The sequence below is a fragment of the Ochotona curzoniae genome, unplaced genomic scaffold (genome assembly GCF_017591425.1).
Source record: "Ochotona curzoniae isolate NIBS_2020 unplaced genomic scaffold, NIBS_Ocur_1.0 patch188, whole genome shotgun sequence".
Lineage (NCBI taxonomy): Eukaryota > Metazoa > Chordata > Mammalia > Lagomorpha > Ochotonidae > Ochotona > Ochotona curzoniae.
The window spans coordinates 652,048-671,273 of record NW_024466737.1 but is presented as its reverse complement, the minus strand read 5'-3'; the positions used below and the strand labels follow the sequence as shown (position 1 = coordinate 671,273).

Here is a 19,226-nt window from a genome sequence, read left to right as displayed (position 1 = left end):
TCCCTGGGCCAGTGACTGCCCGAGGGGGTTGGTGCTCAGCCAGAGGTTTGTGCTGGATGAATGGGTTTCACCTTCTCTCCAACCCCTCATTCACCCTTCCACAGCCTGGTGGCCACCTTATAGCCCACCCTCTCCCTCCTGGGTGCTGCTCCAAGGTCCCTGTTATAATCTCTGCTGCCTCGTTCTAACACATGGCCTGGTTTTTATCTGGCTGGATTTCTGGACCACACGTAATACTGCTTCCCATTCCCTATAGCACAACCTGTCTTCCTCCCCCTTTCCCACCTTTTCTTTGTGGACTTGGCAGTATGCTGCACTGTCGGTGTCATATCTCTAGCCCTGGCTGCATTTTCTCTCCTCTTGGATCTGGACCCAACTGGAGGACAGGCTTTGGCCAATGGAATGAGGTAGAAGCAAAACCATTCTGAACTGCCACCAAGAGACTTGTGTATTTCTTCTTGTTCTATTTGATTTCAACCATCACTGCTGGAAGGGTGTTCACTCTCTGCAGCTCACTGATTGCTGGAACAGCCAAGCTAATGCCAGGAGCTAGGAACTTCTTCTGGGTCATCAACATAGATGCAGGGACCCAAGCATTTGGTTAGTCTTTTTTCTGTTTTCCCAGATGTACTAGCAGGGAGTTGGATCAGAAGTGGAACAGCTGGGACATAAACTAGCACCCAAATGGGATGCTGGCACTGTAGGCACTGGCTTAATCTGCTATTCTACCAAGTAGCCATGGGGACTCTCAATTTTAAGTAAAAATGTAGAAAAAAAAAAAAGAACACATCTATACAGAACATGTGCAGACTTTTTTTCTTGTCAGTTTCCCTCAACATTGTAACAATGGTTTGCCTAGCCTTCATATTGTTTTAGGTATTGTAAGTCATCTAATTTAAATATATGAAAGGATGTGGGTAGGCTATGTGTAAATACCATGCCATTTCATAGAAGGCACTTGAACATATGTGGACTTGGGTGTTTGGCTGAGGGTGGATCTAGACTCAAGTCCCCATGGATCCTGAAGGGCAGGTATTGGAACCAAGTGCCCCTCTGCAAACAGTGCAACAAAGGCATGGACAGGCTCTGGGACAGCTGGTTCTTAACAGGATCTGAGTCACTCTAGGCCACCTACCCAGCTTGGTGGGGTACCTCTGACACACCACAAACACCAATGAATGAATGATGGATGAATTTCCCCGCTAAAACCTAGAGCTCAGAGGGACTGTCCTGGGGGCGTATACCTGTGTCCACAGAAGGTCATGGCTTGTTCAAGGTGAAGGAGGACTAGCTGGTGTCAACTCTCATCCAGACACTGGGATTCTTAACTTTTGCATCAAGCCAGGGCTCACTGCTGGAAAATGCTGGAGCTCAGTGCTAATCCAGGTTCATTCTTGTTGAGTAATCAATACTGTGGTAAGGAACTGCTGAAATAATAACAACAACAACAACAACAACAAAACCAGGATTGAAAGGTTGAAGTTCAACCAATTTTTCTAACAAGTACAATCCCAATGACAAATGGGAGGTGTCAAAGTGAGAAGTGACATTGACTAAGAAATAGATATTAAGCATGAGATTTTGCAGCCACTGGGACCGGGGGATGGCGGGCACCTCATGTAACCAGGAAGCAGCCCTTCTAAATTCAAGAAACGGGTTTGGGCTCAAGTTCAGAGGGTGAGTCTTAAGGGATCTCATATGATCCAAAACCAAGCCTAACACACACACACACACACACACACACACCACACACACGGAAGGCTAAGATACACTCAGAGATCTTTCCAACACTGGGGCACTCCTCAAATGCCACGACAGCCATGGAGCCCAGCACTCCATCCAGGTCTCCCACGTGAGACAGCAGAGATCCAAGCCATCACCCTCATCGGTTGCTTCAACTGGGGCAGTGACCCAGGAACCCCCAAAATAGGAAGTGGGTGGGGTCCTAGGTGGAGTCTCAAGACACCGGGACCAAATGGCCCTCTGACAAAATAAATGATTTTAAAGCTCAGGAGGATTGGCTAATAACAGAAAATGCTGTTAGGTGGAAACACCAAGGAGACTCAGGGTTCGGGGGGATCTTCTTAAGCCACAACCTCTCAGCAACCCATCACAAGGAATAAGGCTTCCTAAGATGCACTGTGGGCTGGAGCTCCCACAAGAACCCCCAACAAGACTGGACCCTCCCTAAGGGCGCCATGACGTCCCCCTCCATTCCCGGCTTCCTCCATTCAACTGAAGGAAAGTCCTTCTGGTGCCCACAGGAATCTTGCTAAGGTAAGGACTTACCCCTCCTGGGCTGACCCCTGGAAGAACTTGCGTCCTCACAACCCGGGGGACCCATGGGAGGCGCTGCGTTTTCCCCGGCTGCTCGCGGGGTTGAGGACCGCCTCAGCCCCCGCGGCCTTGCTGGGCCGCCGGGATTCGAACATTCCGCGGCCCTCACAGCCACCGCCGGGCCGCCAAGCCAGCGCCGGCCGGCAGGAGGGCCGCGCGGCCCCGGAGGGGCGGGCCCGGCCGGTGACCTCCGCACGGTGGGCGGGGCGTGCCGGCCTCCGCCCCGCCCTGCCCCCCCCCGCGCACAGCCGAGCGCTGCGCCGCGCGGTCCCGCCCCTCGCCGGCCCCGCCCCCTCACCGTGGCTCCCCGCAGCTCCTCCCCTCTTCCATTGGCCGAGGCGGAGACCCTCCTCCTTTGCCCAATGGCCGTCGCCGCGGCTCGACCTCCCGCGTCCCGATTGGTCCGAGTCCAGCAGAGTGGCGGGGAGAGAGCCAATGGGGAGCGGCGGTTCGATGAATGGCTGGCCCGGGTGGGGAAGGCAGGAGGCGGCGATCCCGGCGGAGGGGGGGGGGAGCCGTTCGCCAGCTCTGAGGCAGAAAGTGCCACGACTCCACACGCGCGCACGCAACCAGCGAGCGGCCGGAGCGGACGGCGGACGGGGCGGACGGCGTCGGGGTCGCGGCGCCTACAGCTGTTGGGGGGCGGCTTCTCGGCGGAGGCTTGGTCGGCTCCTCTCTCTCTCTCTCCTCTCTCTCTCCCCCCTCTCTGTCTCTCCCTCACGAATCCGCGGCGGCGGCGGCTCCTGCGCTCTGGTTCTGCCTCCCGCGTCTCCGGCTGCAGGTAAGAAACTTGGCCCGGCCCTGCAGCGGCGGCGGCGGGCGCGCGGGCCCGGCCGTCGGGGCGCCGGGGCCGGCCGCGAGTGACACGTCTCCTTGGCGGCCCCTCCCCCGGCGGCGCCGGCCCGCTCGGCCGCCCGCTGCCCTCCCCGGCCGCCGCCGCCGGCCCCTCGGGCTCGGACTCCGAGGGTGGCGGAGGAAGGCGTGTGCGAGGACCGCGGCTCGTGCAGGGGCGGCGGCCGAGCGCGCCCCGGCCGGGCGGACCTCACGCCTCAGGCCGTCGTGGGGCGGGGAGTGGCGGCGGGGGTGGGGGGGGGACCTTGGCGATGGCCCCGGCGTGCGACGTGGCGACCCCTCCCTCTCGGCCGGACCGTCGGGCCGGCCCCGCGCGCTCCCCAAGTTGGGCCAAGAAAGTTGGCGGCGGGGCGGGGCGGCGCACAGCTGGCGGAGGAAGGGGTTAAGTTTCGGGAAGCCGCGGGATGACGTTGGCAGGCTGGAGTCCGGGTGGGGGGCGGGCGGAGGCCGGCAGGAGTGTGTGCGTGTGTCTGGGGGGTGAAGGGCGGGATTGAACTGGGGAGAGGGTGTGTGTGTGTGTGTGTGTGTGTGTGTGTCGGGGGGGGGTGAAGGGCCGGGTTGAATTGGGGAGAGGGACCCCCGCGGGCCGAGCTCCCCCTGCCTGCGGTCCGCAGCTGGGGATCGCTTCTAGGATTCGGGTGGGCCCCGACGGGGCGGACGGGGGACGCGGGCACGCCGTGCAGGACCTCGGGGCGGAGGTGGGGAGACCGTCCGGGGCGGGAGGCAACTTCCCGGAGTGCGAGAGGCGGCTCCCTGCTCCCCCTGGCGGCGGGGCCGAGAGCGCCGCTTCCTCCGGCGGGGCCGCACGTTGCCCGGCTCCGGGAGGACTTGGGGGGCAGCCCTGGCCCTATCCGGGCCGCCTCGCCCCGCCCCGTCCGCGGCCACGATGAATGGGCCGGCGGTGCCAGGCCCTGGACGGAAGCGGGCACCTCCGGCTCGGCCGGCCAAGCGCACTGGCACCCGGCCTGGTGGCCGCACCGACCTGCCAGGCTTCTAAGCGGGCTGAGCACAGGGCAAGGCAGGGCGCCTGGGGCCCAAGCGCTTCCAATAGGGCTTCCTGGATTATCAGTCACAACTTGTAGTTCCCTCTTCGTGTCCTAACACCGCTGAGCTTGACCTGGGCCAAGTTGTTTGGCTCAGGGTCCCTGTTTCTCCATGTGCAAACGGGGATCTGCTGTTGGATACCAGCGCCCCGAGTGATCCAGAAGTGAGGGCCTGACTGTGGAAGGGAAAGAGGTAGGAGTGGGGTGGGTGCTGATTCCTCCCACTGCCGGATCCTGCATCCTAGATTTCCTTATCTGTATCCTGGGGCCAGTACCACCCACCTAGAACAGGGTCGGGGAGCTGCCTCAGGGAAGTGCCAGGGGCCTTGTGTAAACAAGAGAACAGTTTGGCAATGCTCTGCAGGTCAGAGGTCAGAAGAGACTGGGAAGCACCAAGGAAACGAAACTCAGGAGCTTCCCACATCACTGTTTCTTGCTCAGAGTGCTCCAACCTTCTGGGAGGCGGGGTATGTGTGCAGCTAGCTGGTGTTTTCTGCACCTGGGGCAGGGAGGACTGGAAGGGCCTCACCTCCCAGCTCAGGAATCCTTGCAGAACTAAATCCAGTGTTTTTGGGTTGGAGCATTCCCCTTCCATTCCTGCCTCCCTCCCTGGCTTTTTTGACTCTTTGCTGTGCCTCTCAGCTTGCCATTCACCTGACACCCTGAGAAGTCCCTGACACACTGCGAACCTGCAGGGTGCTGCTGACCATGTGGTGTCTGGCTCGTGAACCTTGCAGAAGACAGCCCCACTGTGGTCTGCCAAGTGGCTTCCCTTCCAGAAGCAGCTTCCGGTCCAGAGGCCCTGGACATGCCACTTCCCCCTGAGCTGAAACATTGGGAGAACGGTGGGGACTGGTAGGTCAGGAGTTCCGTTACTTGCAGCAGGACAAACCTCACACACAGGCTGCCTGGGCTGGGTGGTCCCGGAGGACACCAGGGTGGGGAGCTACAAAGGGGTGCACTGGGGTCTGGAAGCAGAAAGTTTATGGTGGGTAGAGCAGCAGGCCCTGTGTTGTAACAGAATACTGTCTGACCCTGCTCAGAGACTGAGGGGTTGGAGTTGGTACCCTGGCATGAGAATATTTTCTGTTGATGAGAAAGTTTTAAATACATCCCAAATCAAGTCACATTTGAGCAATTATGCTCGCTGCTGAAACGATCCCTAACTCTACAGGCTGCAATAATTATATAGCAGCAAACTCAGAGTAAGGCTGCATGCCAATGATTCAATTGGAATATTGGCTTATTATGTTGCAGGGATACCTTTTAAAGGTGTCAGAATCAAACCCCCACATCATACTTGGTTCTTTATCATCCCTGGAACCTTAATCAGTACATGACACAGGGTACTTTGAAGGCAGGCAGCGGAGTTTTCTTTGCTGAACTCTTGTTTTGGAATAAATCAGCCTGAGTGGTGAAGGCGGAAGGCCTGCTGTCTTTCAGCACTCCCTAAGCCTACAGTGGTTAATGTCGATTCCATGAAGTATGCAATACCTTAGTAATTGACCAGGTATCTCACAGGATAAAGCTGAGGCCAAGCTGGCTTGTAAGATTTGCCACTTAGAGTTTTGTGCGTTTGATATACATTTAGGCCTTCCAACCATCCGATGCTGTGGCTCAAGGGTGATGAGACTCACCGGTTCAGTGGATAAGATCGTGTAGGCCCAGGAGGTCAGGGCAGTGTCAGGCGGGTGCCTGCTGCCCAGCCGCTGGAGAGGTGCTGCTGACCCTGCTGAGTGTAATCCCACCTCCCTGGGGCGGGGCTTACCGCAGGAAGGAGACCAGAAGACCAAAGTGGAGAATGTCTGTGGCAGGAGGCAGGGGCTGGATAGCCAGAAGGTGCTTTTCATTCCAGGGATGAGCCCTAGCTCTTGTCTGAAGATGGATCACACGAAACTGTTGAAGTTAATTTTTGAAACAGTTACACTTGAATAGCATCAGCAATTCTGTTTCTCAAGCACATGAGCCCCATTGTAAGTACTCAGTAGCCTTACCTCGGTCATTGTGAGTTAGTGAGTTCTTGTGGACAGCCCCTGGCTGCAGGTAGCTGATGTGCTCTGCACAGTGGGATCTCTGTTCCATTTCATCGTGAAGAACCTTTTTTTTTGTGGAGAACTTTTTGATGTTGAACCGTGTGAGGCTGGTGGTTCTGTAAGTAAGAAATAGTCCTCTGGTGGCAGTTCACACCCTTCTATCCTGTGCAGTGTTGCCATTGGAGAACATGGGGAGCAGGGGTGAGGCCTAGAGTGGCTGCATCCCACAGAGATATTTAACTACACCAGAAGCATAAGGACGGCCCAGTGTACCAAACGTGGAAATAAATAGGTGTTAGGTAGAAAGCATATGGCCTGCAAGGAAAGTAAATATTTAATATCCATGGGAGAGAACTGGGCAAGGAAGACCACTTGACCCTACAGAAAATTAACTCAGGCTTCCTAGAAGGCTGTTTTCTTAGGCCAACAGATTCTGAATGAACCTCTTGAAAGAGGCAGCCAGACTCCCAGACATATCTTCTGTTGAAAAATGAAACATATCTGATGTTTTCCCTTTAAATGACCTGTTTCCCAGCCATCCGTCTGTCCAACCAGGGGCAGTCGCTGCAATGCAGAGAGAACATGGTGCAGGTGGTAAGTGACTTCATCAGACACAGAGTTCCTGCCTGGTCCTCACTTTGAGGTCCTGGGGTTTTCAGAATGATTTCCGGGGCTCTTACACTCTGGAAAGGATCCCTTGGAGTTTTGGAGGTCCTGGTTGTGCTGGTGGGCATATTTTAGTGCCATGTGTTAAAAGGCACATTGCTAGAGTCTCACCCAAGAACCTCAGGCCCTGGGTAGCTAGTTAAGCTCCCACTGGCCAGAGAGAAGACCCACTGAGGTTGTGCCAGAAGACACCAGTTATTTTTAGTGGCTAGAATATCATTTGCTGACTCAGAAGTTGGATAGGAACACAATCCTGAATGGAAACCTTGAATTCTGTACTCTAACCCCGGGCTAGGTGTAAGCAGGGTAGGTCAGTGTCTGTTGTCTGGAGCCGGGTTCCAAGCCTGCTCCCTGTGCTTAGGCCTGCCTAAGACGTTATGTCTTTAATACTTGAGCCACCTTTTTAGAAAAATGAAGATCTTTTAAAAATGAAAATGTGGATTTGGAGGCTGTCTTGAGGACAGAATTTAAGGCTGCTACATGGTGGATTTTTTGCTTGGTAGCTAAAAACTGGTTGCCTTTGCTGGGCAGAGCTGTGCCAACACCCCTGGTACCCTGCATTTACTGACATGATGTGCTTGTGTTGACAATCCCTCGAGGGTGGAGAGGTTGGGGGCTGGAAGACGTCTGGTTTGACCTGGCTAGTCACCAGCAAGGTCCTGAGAGAGGCTTTGACTGGGGGTCCTGATTCCAGAGGGACATGGCAGGACCTCAGCCTGGCAGTGGCACCTGTGCTTCAGTGTCCTTAGGTAAAATGGAAGGAGACCAGGGGACCCCCACCTTTCAGCCCACACACCTCAGTTCCTCCTCAGTTAATTGATCCCTTGTGCATGGAGCTGGAGGCCAGCCCTTCCCACTGCCTCATGTGCCTCCTGCTTCAGACTCCCTATTCAGTGCTCGCTCCACTGGGCTCTGAAGTGCCTTCCTGGCTCCTGCCCTCACTCCCTGTCCCCAAGGCTGCTGCTGGGCACTCTTCTGTTTAAGACTGCCTTTGGCCAAAGTCCTCTATAGCCTCCACAGCCCTACTTTCTGCTCTGGCTTTTCACGCCTGCCATCTTCCTCATTCTTTGAGCTTCCATCCAGGGAGCCTTTTCCTACAGATGGCCACGTGCCTGGCTCCTGGAGCTTTAGGTCTGTTGACTGTCCAATGAAGTGAAAGCCCCACACACCCCCACCCCCTGGCTCCTGGTCCTGCTGTTCCTCCCTAGCAGCCCCTGCCCCATCCCTCGTCTGACCTTGTTGTCTGCTATGCGGAAATATCCCTCCTGCGCTTCCAGAAGTGTCCCCAGTGTTGAGACTGGAGCGTGGTACACAGTTCTTACTGATCTGGTAGAGAGCTGGTTTCCAGTGCTCATGTTCATGAGGGCGTTATTTAGCCTGAAGTAGCCTGGATTCCTAGAGCTTCAAGTATAAACACAAAAACATATTCCAGAGCCAAATGCAAGTGATTTTTGGCTTTCTTCCAGTCTGGCCCCAGTTGGGAAATTGATAGAAACATGGTAGAGGGCAATGTGTGGTGCCAGGAGAGGCAGGGGCTTAAGTGAGCCTTTAGGAGAAAGCTGGGGTGTGCTCTAGGGCCCCCCAAGCGGCCCCAGGCCTGTGACATTGGTCTCAGGGTTTCCTGTTGTTTCCCAGGTGCTCCCACTAAGTGTATGTGTGTGTGTTCGGACTATTGTTCTGAGTGGGCTTGTAGAGTGGCATCAGGGCTCTGGCACAGAATGGCTCTTTGAGTTAGAGCAGTGTGCTGGCTTGGTCTGAGGAGGTCTAGCTGCTGCCGTGAGTGCCAGTGTTCCTCAGTGGGAGGTGTTGGCATTGAGTCAGGCAAGGGTTCGAGGGGTTGCCCTGAGACCTCTCCCTCATCCTCTCATGGCCTTTTGTGTGGCAGAGAGCTGAGGCAGGATGGGCTGACTCCATCTGTCTCCCTCCTCCTCTACTTCTGATTTAGGCAAAGGAGAACAGAGTAGAATCAAGGGTCCTGACCCTTGGTGGCAAGAGTGTCAGAGATACTCCCTTTAGGAGCAGTAGTGAAGGCCCCTTGCTCACCCAGGTGGTGCAGTCTTTGTGGAACTTTTTATCAAGGAATTGGAGTGTGCCCCTCAAGTACATCAGCCAGTTTTCAATTAAGACTGAGCCTGAACAGAAATTTCATGTATCTTTATTTCTGTGGATTTTTTTTAATAATCTTGTTGGTTCTTGCTGTTTATAGTAATTGGAGAGGTTTTAATTTTCAGAATTTAATCGTGACCATAGTGATTGAGAGAAGAAGAAATAAAAGAATCAATGCATCATTGATCTTCATAGTGTAAACTCTTGGGAGTAACATGTCAAGGACCTTCCAGCAGGTCTGCTTGAGCCATGGCCCCAGAGCCCAGCCACTGTAGGAGATCCTGAGCCATTCTCTGTACAGCCCTAAGGCTGAGGTGGGCAGTGCAGTAGGCCCAGCCGCAGGTCAGCAGTAAGGGCTGTGGGCACCAACATATCCCTGTGCTGCATGTCACTCTGGGAACTATGCTTACCTTGGCCCTGCTCCCAACACTCCCTCTTTGGAGGGAGTAGGTGTGTGTGTGTGTGAGAGCGAGCAAGCAAGTGAGCTGGGAGGGGCAGTAGGTAGGAAGGTGCCCTGTGACAGGGCCTTGAGGATGCTCCTCCTTCAAGATCCATGGTGGGTAGGGAGGAAGCATTTTCCTGGAAAAGATGACACACCTTTTTAAACATTCTCTGTACTGGAGTAGAAGATGTGAATATGCGGAAGAATGCACTGTGTAGCATCTACAGCTTCACATCCCCCAGACAGAACACCCTTGCCTAACCAGCAAATCCAGAAGTAGATGATCTCGCTCTTTCCCTAGTTCCTCTTGTCCCCTTCCATTGCTGCCTGTCCGGAGGGTGCCCGCTCTCCTCCTCCTCGTGCCACAGGCTCCTGTGCCTGGCTCAGACTGGCTGTGAGTGGAGTCATAGGCCATGTGCCATTGCTGGGATTCGTCGTGCTGGTGGTCTTGGTGCATTCCTTCCTGCTTGTCATTCCTGTTGCAGGGTGTGTATGTCACACCATATGGAGACCGGGAAAGCATCCAGCCTGGGGCCATGCTGGCTCGTCCTGGCCTAGATGGTCTTGCCTGACTTATGGGGGGCTGTTGGTTACATATGCCTTCAAGTTTGTATATCTGCTGTGGGCTAGTGGGGCCCTGTACTCAGCTCTAGATCACAGTGCTAGACTTTTTCCCTCACCCCCAAAGTGATGTTTCTCCTCCCACCCTCAGTCTCTGGGAGTTTGATGTGTATTATCAAATGGCTGATTCTAAAAGGAATTACACTGAAGCTTGGGTTACTGCTTTAGTCTGTCAGTCATCTTGGGGTCTCTTTGATCTCAGGTAGGACTGTTGGGCTGGCAGAATTTGTCCATCAAAGGTGTGCCTTTGGGAAGGGCTTATGAGCAGGTCAGGTTTATTGCTGAGGAACTACCTGTTTTTTAAAAAGATCTGTTTATCTGAAAGGCAGAGAGAGGAGTAGAGAGCCATCTTGCCATTTGCTGGCTCACTTCCCCAATGTCAGTAGCAGCTTGGGTTGAGCCCTGAACTCCATCAGTGTTTCCCATGTGGGAGGCAGAGGCCAAGTTCTTGGGCCACTTTGTAGTGCTTTTCCTGGTGTACTAGTAGAGAGCTGGATCAGATGCAAAACAGTAACACTTGAGGACGTGGCCTCCACCATGAGCTAGTTCTTAAATGTAAATGTGAGTGAAAAGATGCTGAATGAGAGGAATTCAGCAGTACTCTAATCTTGAGTTTGAGTTTCTCATCAGACACTAGCAAGTGGATTTCTTCAATATGAGGAGCCAGGAATTGGAATCCCAGACCTCTTTCTTCCCTGGCTGTGACATTTTTTAATTGGAGTATTGCCCATGTCCCTCTGGGGGTTGATGATGTTGCAGTTCTTCTGATAGAACTACCCCTCACCCCATTCCACCCCTGCTCTTCCCAACCTGTGACTGAGGCCTGTCTGCATCAGAGTTGTACAGTGTGGCTGACCCTCTGGTTGCACAGCTTCAGGGCACTGTTTTTTTAAGACTTGGTTTGTGAACCTTGGTTTGACTGTGAATAACAATGATGACAAGTATCAAGTAGTTTAAGCATGGAGAGACACTGGTGATGGTATAGGACTTCTGAGAAACATCTACTGGCCCAGGAGATACTGTGGCAGATGGTGTAGAAAATGCCCAGGAGAATAAACAGGACCTGAGGGCCTCTAGCCAAGTAGGATAACCCTAACCTCTGATAGTATCTCCCCACACAGGGCACAGTGATCAGAAGAGGCAGCAGGAATAGAGATAACCCTGTCTGACACTATTGGAGCCGGGAGCCACAAGAGCTGCACTTCCAGGAGCAGGTTGAGTCAGAAACAAGTACCCTGGAACTAGGATGGCTGGGAAGATGTGTCTTGAGACATGGGCACCACCTGGTGACCCCATACAGATCAGTCAGCCAAGGCCACCTGGCAGCCTGTGCATGGCCGTTCTTGCACCAAGTAGGTCTTTGAAAACGCACAGAATCCCCAGGTGTAATTACTAAAGGAAAAGGTGGCCCTCTGGGTATCAGTGGCTAAAGTTCTCACCTAGAATGTGCTGGGATCCCATATGGGTGCTGGTTTTGATCCCAGCAGCCTCGCTTCCCGTCCCTGCTTGTGGCCTGGAAAAGCAGTCAAGGATGGCCCAAAGCCTTGGGACTCTTTACCTGCATGGAAGACCCAGACAAAGCTCCTGGCTTCAGATTGGCACAGTTCTGGCCATTGCGGCTGCTTGGGGAGTGAACCAGTGGATGGAAGATCTTCCTCTCTGTATATCTGACTCTCCAACAAAAATAAATAAATCTTTTTTTTTTTAAAAAAGGAATGGTCCCTTATAAGGGATGCAAAGCACAATGAATGAGGGCTGGCAGGGGCAGACCTGTAAAACACGGATGACAGAATTAACACAGACTGTAACCAATGCCACTTGGTACACAGAAAAGAATAGGCAATACTGAAATCATCTGCAAGGAGCTGGAAGCTAAAATGAGCTCACAGACTTGAAAAAAGTGCCAGGTATAACTCTGTAGACAGGATGTTCAATTAACTGTGAAAAGCCATTGGATGGATTTGCCAGCAGGCGAGATAGGAGTGAAGAGAATAAATGAACCAGAGGAGCAGAAGAAAACATACAGAATTCATGTCTGAGAATCAAATTTATGTTGATGACCAATTAATCCAAGAGAATAGGCTGAGAGGCATGTCTGATTGGGTTCCAGAGGAGGATGAGGACACAACGGTTTTTGAAGAAATGATAATTGGGAAGCTCAGAGAATGTGTAAGACCTGTTCCCGCCCCTCCCCACGAAGAGTGAGAATAAGCCCGTGGACCTGCAGATAACTCAGTGATATAGCATCTGATACAGCATAGAAGGGGTCACTTGAAGACAAAAAGTAACAATTCCTGACAGACCTTAGAAGGATGGTGATACTGACAGAAAAAGTGAACTGTGAAAAGGAGTGAAGAGTAAGGAAGATGGTCATTTTCAGACAGTGCAGTACTGAGCAGATGTAAATGATAATGTTGGGAACTGGGAAGAGGGATGGGCTTAGGTACATAAAAGCAGAAGAGGTGATGGAATGCATTGGAGGGAAAGCTATGGGTTTGTTAACTGAATTATTGTTCAAGGACAGTGGAGGGGGGAACATTAAGTTACTTCTGATAAAGAGCAGAAAAATGGAATATTCTAAACAATCCAAAGGAGATAAGAAAGGAGACCCCCTCCCCCAGGAAACATGCTTAGAACGAGTATGAACTAGCACAAACAAAATTACAAATCTAAAGCTAAATATGTCTGTTCTTATTAAATGTATGATAGATGCTCAACACATAAATATATTCTGCTAGATTTTAAAAATCTAGCTGTTTATGAGCAGCAGAAAAAGTAAAAATTTAAAATGAAGATATACCATGAATTTTTTTTTAGAGAAAACTGATGTTATATTAATGTTGTATACATACAATTTAAGGCAAAAACATACTATAGAAGGTCACTTCATCATGCTAAAAAGCTGATTCATTTGAAAGGTGTAATGATTTTGTTGTCTCTTAATATAATCTCAGTACTTAAATTGACAAAATAAATGGTCAAATCTATCATCATAAATAAGAAATCTGCATGTATTTGCACATTTTAAAATGCTCATGTTTATAGGTCAAAGTAATGGAAATACAAAATGCTTCAAAACCAGTGATAATGAAACTGTCAAAACTTGTAGGGTGTAACTAAAATATGCCTTAAATACATTTAAGAAGAAAATTATTGTGTTGCATAGTGAGTTAAGCCACTTCCTACAATACCAGCATTCCATCTGAACACTAGTTCAAGTTCTTGTTGCTCTACTTCCATTCTAGCTCCCTGCTAATACCTGGAAACCAATAGAAATGAGCCAAAGATTTGGACCCTGGTGCCCACATGGGATACCTGGGTAGAGTTCTGGGTCCCTAACTGCAGCTCAGCACCTGCCTATGGTTACTTGGGGAGTTGACAGAGGATGGATGGAAGATCTCTCTCACTTGTTCTCCTTAACCTCTCTGTAACTCTGCCTCTCAAATGGATTTTAAGGAAAACTCAATGAGCTAAGGACCTACCCAGATACTACAGAAGGCAAAACAAATCTCAGTTGAAGGGGGTAGCAGTGAGAAATAAATTCCGAAACAGGAAGCAAACATACAAAAGCCAAAGCCAAAACAGCATGTTTAAAAAAGATAGATACTTGGAGCCCTCTCATGTCACTATTGAAGGTGCCCTTTTGCCCCCCTTTTCCTGAATAAATCCTGCTTTGCAAACTGGAAAATAATTTAAAACATGGATAGGGCCTAACGTGATGGCTCAATGGCTAAATCTTCACCTTGCAAGTGCCAGGATGCCATATGGGCACTGGTTTGTGTACCAGCTACTTTGTTCCCATCCAACTCCCTGCCTATGGCCAGGGAAAGCAGTTGGCCTAAAACTTTGGGACCCTGCACCTACATAAGAAACCTAGAAGAAACTCTTGGCTTCGGATCAGCTCTGCTCTGACCGTCATGGCCATTTGGGGAGTGAACCAGTGGGTGGAAGATCTTTGTCTCTGTCTCTTCTTTGTAAATTGATCTGCCTTTCCAATAAAATTAAATAAACCTTAGGGGGAAAAAAAAACCCAGGATGGATACTATTGATGAATCTCAAGCAGAATTGATCTATACGAAGGTACAGGTAGTATCAAGAATGTAAAATGGAAGGAACTTCATGACAAATGGTTACACATTTTAAAAAGCTGTTAGGAAGAAGATGCTGTAAAGTTTTTATAAGTAGTGTTGTTCTGTAGAATTAAAACTGTATAAATGATCGATATGGAGGCAATAATACATTAGATGTATAGCTTCTTTTATATATCTGAGCCTGGAGAAAAGTTTTCAAGACCTGACATAATAAATTTCTGGAAAAATCTAACTTCTACACTGAGCCAAGCAGAGGTAGGTTCTGTGATTGTCTTCTCGCAAAGGAAATACCAGGCCCAGGTGGCTTCCTTGGTCTCTGCTATACATCTAAACAGTTCCAGTTGTTCTCATCGCTTCCAAAAAACCAAAAAGAAAAAGCAAAACAAAAAACAAAGCCCCATACCACCCTGTCTACTGTGGGATGCCAGCCAACCTCAAAACCTGACAAAAATAGGAGGAAAGAAAAATATCAGATCTCATACCAAATCTTGCAGCTCGTTTAGAGGCTAAATTGTGTTTCTCTTAGAAATGTAGACTTGGTGTACCTCTTAAAAATAAATTTATAGTCATATTCCATGCTATTGAACTATAGGGGTAGGCTAGTATGATTGCCTTCATAGAAACAGAGAAAGTATTTGATAAAATACAGCATCTGGTCAGGCAAAGAATAAAAGCCAACTTCTCTAGCTTGATAAGGGATGTGGTCAGCAAACATTGCACTAAACAATGAGCTGCCTGAAACTTGCCCTGCTCTCAGGAAAGGAAGAAACAGGATGCCTGCTGTCATTCCTGCACAGTACTGCTGGAGGCCCTGTCCTGTGCAGGCTTCCAGAAATGACGTAGGAGATTGAAAGATTGGAAAAGAAAAGAAACAATGAGGCATGTGTTTGTATGAAACATTTTTTAAAGCTATAGATATATTACTATCATTAGGCAGGGTTGCTGCAGAAAAGCAAAATCAATATTTTTTTGAGTTATGAAAATGGAATCAATTTATTTCTGCATACCAGCAACAAACAGAAAATGAAACTTAAAGACACCCTGAGCGTGTGTGAGTGTGAAAAGTATGAAGAACCGAAATGACTCTTAGCAAAAATATGTAAGATGCCGTGGTCGGCATTGCATTCCTCCATGTGAATAACCTGCACCTTTTCAGATCTGATCCTTTTAATATAAATGAGCAGGTGCTGTTCTGATAGGACATATAGGCGTTGCTGAGGTGTGGTCACCAGTCAGACTGACACTTGCTTTGTGGCCATGGGTTTCTGGTGCAGTGAGAACTGTGTGCCAGCATGTCTCAGGCTCAGGATTTCTTAAGAGGCCAAGAGTCTTGATCCTAAGCATGTTGTCACCTTCAGTAAGGTGCAGCCTTAATAGTAAGCTCTCAGGTTACCTGTGTGTCTGCTTTTCCAAAGATCATTATTTTAGAGAAACAAAAAACATGTCAATTCTTTGGTTTTCCCCCTCAGGCATAGAAATTGGATCTGAAATGGCTGGTGAATAAGCAAAGGCTAATAATAGAATACATTTCTATTTTTAGTGCTTCAACTTAAAAATAAGCGTTATTTTTTAAAAATAGAAAATTAGTTACTTTATCCTCTTAAAACATGAATTATTTCACAATCCATCTTTTACTTGCTTCATTTTCTCTGGATTAAAAAACCAATCAGATTGCAATTAAAATTTCAGATCAGATTATCTGAAACCCTCTTAGAAATGTTAGATAAAATTAATAGTTTTTAAAAAGCACAGCTGAACTTATGAGGTAGTCAAAACTCAAGCAAGGGGAGTGACTTACAGCTCATCTCTGCTTACCTGCTGTGAGGTGTAGGTGGGGTTTTGTCCACCAAGGTCATCTCGAGACTGGCTTTCACATCCAGGGGAAAAGAAATTTGTGGCAGATGGCTAATGTCCCATGCAAAGCCTGAGCCCGGAAAGGATGCACCTCTGGAAAAGAGATTGGCCTGCAAATAAGGGCAGATGACTTTGAGAAGCATACCTGTCTTGTCGTGAGGGTTTCAACCAAGGTGCCCATTCCTCAGAATGCTAACCACTGAGGGCCTGGGGGACTGGCAGACCCACATATCCCCACAAAGGATTGCTGCTGCTGAAGCTTCCTTCTCTCTCTCTGGCGTTTAGCAGACACAATATAGAAAGCACTGGTTAGGGTGGAAAGGAGGGTGATTAAAAGCATGGAAAGGGAAAAAACATCACATTATGCAAAAAGCGCTCAATCAAACGAAGCAGAACTCAAGTGGTTAGATGTAGCTGAAAGGAGAATTGGTGAATGGAGCACATTATTGAGGAGTTTGCCTAATTGTAGTGCAGGAAGACTGAGGCCTCACTGTGGGCTTCAGCCACATAAGGGTAAGAGAATAGCTATTTCCAGAAAACTAAGTAGACAAGAATTTTTCAGAATTGATGAAAAACTATGCCTCCTCAAACTGGGGAAGCGCAGGGAAACTGAATGGCGTAGGTACACCATTAAGAATACTTGATTGGTTTCTTAGAAACCCAGAAACTTCAAAGTAGAGAGAGATAAGGGAATTCAATAAAGGAGTAACAAATAATGATATGGGTCTCAGTGGTAATCTTGCTACTTAAAAAACAAAAGGCAGAAGACAGTGCCTTCAAGGCAGTGTGAGACAGCTGTTGGCTTGAAATTGTGTGCTCTTTTAATCCACCAGTGAAGAATGAAGGTGAAATAGATTTTCAGACCTGTAAGGACAGAGCACGTTTTCAAGAAGAAAAGCTTACTGAAGGAACTAGTAGTGTATATGCTTGGACAAGACCCTGAAAGAGGAGGGATGGTAAGAAGCAGTAAAGAGCAAATGGCAAGTACTGGGGGATTTGCACAGTCAGCGTGGGCCATCTGGCATGAAACAGCAGTGGCTCCTCCAGGTGTGAGTGACAGGAGGGGAGTTGGGGAGGAGGTGGGGGGCACAGAGACAAAGGAAGAACACCACACTGGAGACCTGGGTTCTGTTCAGGAGGTGGCTGGTGGCTTTAGGGATGTAAGTTGAGAAAACATTAGGGTGAAGGCTATTTTTTTTGAATGAGTACTTGCTGAAAAAAAAAAAGAAAGAAAGAAATGTTTAACTTCCATACCTTTTCCAGAAGAAAAAGAGATAATGCTTGGATGGTACAATGAAGAGTGCAGATGAAGGAGGTGAATCAGAGAAAAAGCATGTAGAGAAACAGAAAATAAAAATACAAGTGACTCCATTAGATAGGGAGCTCGCAGTTGGTGGTGGTTGACTAAATCTACCAGTTAGAAAGACAAATTACCACACTGATCTTAAAATAAAATCCAGTTATATGCTATTTTTAAGAGCTTCAATTAAAGCATAGCAACACAGGGGGTTGGAAGTAAAAGAATAGGAAAAAAAAAAGGCCAATGTGAACACTTCAAACATTAGTAAAACTTTCAAAATAAATAATGCAAACTAGAGTTTCATGAGGAGAAAATCATTATGTAACAAGGATTGCTATAGAATAGGGAGAAAAAATAACAGGCACTTTACCAGGATAATGTAACGGTTCTGATACTCCGTTCCAATCTAATGAGATGACCACTAAGTAATTGCACATTGACAGGTTTTGAAAAGAAATTGGCAAGTCTGTGATCATAGCAGGATAGTTAAGAGCTCCCAGAATTTGGCAAGAGTAAGCAAGCAGAAAAAAATAAGTTCTTCAGGTGACTACACTTGAAGACACATAGAGGCTGATACTCTATTAGGGTATACATTTGTTTATAAAAATTGTCCACAGGCTAGCAAAGTTCACCAAATATGCTGTAATCCAAATCAGTGGTTTTCAACTGTAAGCCTCACCTGTTGTGGGAGTTTTTTTGGTTGTTGGAAACCTTAATGTTTTTGATGGCCTAGAAAGTACCAGTACATTCTACATACTGAGTTACTGTTTTATGGGTTTATTTGCATGTGATAATAAACGTGTGTATGTGATTCTCAAGTCCTGGAACGCAGGTAAATTAATTTTTTCTGAAAGCTGAAAGGGGTATTGTGCTATGGGATAAGCCACCACTTGGGGTGCCCATATCCCGCACCGTGGGCTCGAGGCCCACCTGTGTGGCTAATCCAGCTCCCTGCTGATGTGCACCCTGAGGCAGCAGACGATGGGGCCAAAGCTTGAGTACCACCCACCTATCTGGGGAGACCCGGACAGAGTTTGGGCCCTCTAGATTTGGGTTGGCTCAACCCAATCTGTTGCAGATACTTAGGGAGACATTTTGCTTTGCCTCTCAAATGAATACAAACAACCACAAAAGTCTAACAACTTTTAACTATCACATAGAACGTATTCCTTGGTGGCAGTGTAGTTAAACCAGGATTTATCAATGGAAGTTCAGAATCCCACCATGTAGTAGGAAAGTTAAACATGCTACATACTCACAAGTCAAAGGAGAGAGAATGTGGAAATCAGAAAATAACATGGGACAACAGTGAGGACACTGAGTAGGAGGGTGTGGGAGGAGGCCATAGCCATATCCACAGGGAGACTTGAATGTGTAAATGTGTGGTTCAAGAAGAGAGGAAACATTGAAAGTTGATACCCGCCAAGTAGTGCGAAAGAACAGAATAAACCAGTGGAAGATAGACCCAGGAACAATGAAAACTAATACTACAGAGTGGATCCTAAACCTGAAAGCTGTTTCTAGAATCATTGAAATTAAATCAGTGATTAGAATGTGTCAGTGCTCTTCCCAGCTGCCCCATGCCAGGGAGAGATCTGTAGAGTAGGGTTCTTTCAAACCTGCAACAAACAGCCCCATTTTTATACAAGCCCCCACAAGATGGGGAGAAGGATAAACTGTAGCTTGTTGACAGCTTAAGAATACTCTCCCGTGTTTCTCACCCAGAACACAGGGAGATGCCTCATATAAAGGTGCACAGCATGTATTATGAAAGAGCCATAGAGCATATATAGCAGCGTCTCCCCTTAGCCATGGTCTTGCTTTCCATGGTTTCAGTTACCTTTTGGTCGAGCATGGGAGATTTCAGGCTCACCAAATCAT

The 19,226-nt window shown here is 48.8% G+C and overlaps 2 protein-coding genes across 4 annotated transcripts in view; one reads left to right on the top strand and one right to left on the bottom strand.

Moving 5' to 3' along the window:
• Window positions 1–2,486, bottom strand: part of LOC121166643 (barrier-to-autointegration factor-like protein) — a 55,453-nt gene extending 52,967 nt beyond the window's left edge. For both annotated transcript variants that reach the window (XM_040995864.1, XM_040995866.1), the window contains exons 1-2: window positions 2,290–2,486; window positions 1,245–1,427 (exon numbers count right to left, since the gene is read on the bottom strand). The gene's annotated coding sequence lies outside the window, so the exon portion shown is untranslated. The remainder of the gene's footprint in view (window positions 1–1,244; window positions 1,428–2,289) is intronic.
• A 401-nt stretch (window positions 2,487–2,887) lies between these two features.
• LOC121166642 (ribosome-binding protein 1-like) overlaps window positions 2,888–19,226 on the top strand; it is a 54,572-nt gene continuing 38,233 nt past the window's right edge. For both annotated transcript variants that reach the window (XM_040995863.1, XM_040995862.1), the window contains exon 1: window positions 2,888–3,118. The gene's annotated coding sequence lies outside the window, so the exon portion shown is untranslated. The remainder of the gene's footprint in view (window positions 3,119–19,226) is intronic.